We start from the raw sequence: 562 nt of genomic DNA, 5'->3' as shown, positions 1-562 counted from the left end.
GAAATTTTGAAACACCATTTTTTCGTTTAAAAACTGCATTTTGACACAGAAACTGAAATATTCGTTTTTGACACGAAACGTCGTTTCTGGAACAGAAACAATACCAAACGGAGCCTAGAACTCTTCTACCTTTTACTTCTTTTTTTTTTTTTTTTTGATATTCCCTTGATTTTTTATTTTTACATCTCCTTCTCCCTGCTCTTTTTAAACATCCAGATTAACCATCATTTTCACCTATAACCTGTTACACTTTTTCTAAATTGACTAATTTAAAACATGATTTGAACCAAATTACTTGCAAGTTTTGTCACATCCGATCATCAAGGATATTGTCATAGCCGATGTGTCCTTAAAGATATTATTTTTTATTTCATATCATCCAATCATTAGGGATGTTTATTTATTTATTTATTTATTATTATTGTCTCGTCGATCATCACAAATTTTTGCAATCTATTTTTTATTAGTATTAGATTGGTATCGATCTCAGTCGATACTAATTCATATCAGTAATCTCAATGTTACATTCCTCGTTAGGGTTGCGACACATGCTTTTAGGGAT

This window comes from Macadamia integrifolia, chromosome 12 (genome assembly GCF_013358625.1).
Source record: "Macadamia integrifolia cultivar HAES 741 chromosome 12, SCU_Mint_v3, whole genome shotgun sequence".
Classification (NCBI taxonomy): domain Eukaryota; kingdom Viridiplantae; phylum Streptophyta; class Magnoliopsida; order Proteales; family Proteaceae; genus Macadamia; species Macadamia integrifolia.
This window is presented reverse-complemented; position numbering follows the sequence as displayed.